The sequence below is a fragment of the Papio anubis genome, chromosome 4 (assembly GCF_008728515.1).
Source record: "Papio anubis isolate 15944 chromosome 4, Panubis1.0, whole genome shotgun sequence".
In the NCBI taxonomy this organism is placed as follows: Eukaryota; Metazoa; Chordata; class Mammalia; order Primates; family Cercopithecidae; genus Papio; species Papio anubis.
Window position 1 is genome coordinate 29,425,244 of NC_044979.1, and position 2,955 is coordinate 29,428,198.

Genomic DNA, 2,955 nt, shown 5'->3' on the forward strand with positions numbered 1-2,955 from the left:
AATATGTGCCTGGTGCATAGTAAGCACTCGATATATGTTACATAATTATCAGAACAAAGGCCAGAGAACACCTCAAACTCTTGCTAGCATCCAACATCAGCTCATTCCCAAATGCCCTGCACCTGAAGGCATGCATGAGGCTGAAAAGGGGGATGTAACGAGCTAAATCCTGCCACCCCAAAAATGTCCATGCCCTAATCCCTAGAACTGATGCATCTCTTTCCTTATATGGTAAAAGGGACTTTGTAGATGTGGTGAAATTCACGATCTTCATTGGGGAAGGGTGTCACGCACGTCCGTGTGAAGAGACCACCAAACAGGCTTTGTGTGAGCAATAAAGCTTTTCAATCACCTGGGTGTAGGCGGGCTGAGTCTGAAAAGAGAGTCATCGAAGGGAGATAAGGGTGGGGCTGTTTTATAGGATTTGGGTAGGTAAAAGAAAATTACAGTCAGAGGGGGGTTGTTCTCTGGCAGGCAGGAGTGGGAGTCACAAGGTGCTCAGTGGGGGAGCTTTTAAAGCCAGGATGAGCCAGGAAAAGGACTTCACTAGGTAATGTCATCACTTAAGGCAAGGACTGGCCATTTTCACTTCTTTTGTGGTGGAATGCCATCAGTTAAGGCGGGGCAGGGCATTTTCACTTCTTTTGTGATTCTTCAGTTACTTCAGGCCATCTGGGCTTATACGTACAAGTCTCAGGGGAGGCAATGGCTTGGCTTGGGCTCACAGGCCTGACAAAGGGCATCCTGGATAATCTAGATGGGTCAATACAATCACAAGGGTCCTGCAGGGGGTAGTAGGAGCATCAGAGAAAAAGGAGATGTGATGACAGAAGTTGGAGAAAGGGACCACCCATAGGTGGTCTCCAGAAGCCCCGGAGAAGGAATGCAGCCCTGCTCACACCTTGATCTTAGCTCAATGAGACCCATTTTGAACTTCTTACTTCCAGAATGTGAGATAAATTTGTGTTGCTTTAAACTACTAAATGTCTGGTAATTTGTAACAGTAGCAATAAAAAATTGATAGGAGGAAATCAGAATTTCACTGAACATTCTGCAAAATTTGCTCTTCTGGACACAAGTCTTTGTTTAACTGCAGGGCTTGAGGCCCACAGAACTTAGTGGTGCCTTACTTGGCGTGCCACCCTGCCAGGTTTTTGCCATCCTTCAGGCCTTTCTCTCCACCTCTGTCTGCGTACCCAGCCTGATTTCTGCTGTCCCCAAGAAGCTATTCTAAAGTAGTGGTGTTAGAGACGTTTGAACCAGAGCAACTCCATCTTCAATAGGGGCTAGGTAAAATAAGGCTAAGACCTACTGGGCTGCATTCCTAGGAGATTAAGGCACTCTAAGTCACAGGATGAGATAGGAGGTCTGCACAAGATATAGGTCAGAAAGACCTTGCTGGTAAAAACAGATTTCAGCAAGGAAGCCGGCCAAAGCCCACTACAACCAAAATGGTGACGAGAGTGACCTCTGGTCATCCTCACTGCTACACTCCCACCAGCACCATGACAGTTTACAAATGCCATGGCAATGTCAGGAAGTTACCTTATATGGTCTAAAAAGGTGAGGCATGAATAATCCACTCCTTGTTTAGCATATCATCAAGAAATAACCATAACAATGGGCAACCAGCAGCCCTTGGGGCTGCTCTGTCTGTGGAGTAGCCATTCTTTATTCCTTTACTTTCCTAATAAACTTGCTTTCATTTTATGGACTTGCCCTGAATTCTTTCTTATGTCAGATCCAAGAGCCCTGTCTTGGGTCTGGATCAGGATTCCTGTCTGGTAACAGTGTGTGCTTGGGAGGAGAGTTACTAGAAATAGGTAGAAATTCAAGGAGCAAACATGAAATATAAAACTTCACCCATTTTCTTCCCCAGCATCCGGCCGAAGAGAAAGAAAGCTAGAGACTGAGAATCAGAGACACTGGCAATTTGCAATCTAGCTAGGAACCCTGAACTGCACTATACTGAACATTTGCTCTATGTGTTATAAAGTCTGGGGCATGAGCAGAAGTTCCTAGCCTTTTAGTCCAGACCCAGGAGGCTAGATATTGAGAGACAGTAGAGGTCATGGTGAAAGTGTAGTTTGATCCAGATTTGAATGATCATTCTGAGGGTCAGGGTTCCTGGTCTCTTAATTCCTCCAAGGGGCCCCAAACGGAGCCCGCTGCAGGGTGAGCTCCTCAAAGCCGCTGAACCCAGAGGGCGCATCACTCTGGCCTCTAACCCAAGACATCGACTTCTGGGTCCGTGTCACTTAAAGAAGTTTATAAAGTGCACGTCTCTGGCACTAAGCAAGAAAGGCAAGTTAGCAAGAAAGCGCGCTTTTTAACTCTCCCAGAATAAAGGGCCCTTACTTTTTATTCTAGATTCTAGATGATTTTATTTTTTCTTTCCATCTGTTACTAGTTGGGAGCTAAACACTGGCCGGGGTTCCAGGCGGCTGCTGGAAAGGCGCCTTCCTAGGAGCAGAAGGCTCGCTTAGGAGACACTGGGGGCAGGGAGCGAACTCGCGGCTCTTTGTGCCCCCAGCAGTTCGGTCGAGGCTTTCCCCCCCGCCAGGCCGAGCCCCTGGTCTGAGCACCCGATAGCGGGGTGCGTCGAGGGACTCCGGGAACACTAGGTGGGAAACCGGCTCGCACAGTCCCCAGCTCCTCCGGGTGGGGGGACCCAGGCGTGGGCAGAGGCCGCCGCGGGGGCGGGGACCACCCACGAAGCCCAGCTCCCCGCCCCGGATGCGCCCGCCCCGCCTGTCTCGCTTGCTCCTCCCGGCGCCAGGAGGTCCAGCGCACCGCGCCGAGCTTCCTCGGAGTCCTCCCTACAGCAGACTAGGGGAAAACAGCGTGGAGGGCCCGGGTAGGGGAAAGGGCCTTCTTCCTCCTCATCCCCCGTCCCGGCCCCAGCAGAGTGCTCATGTCCCTCCTTCCCATTCCCCTCCTGTTTTGGGTGACAAA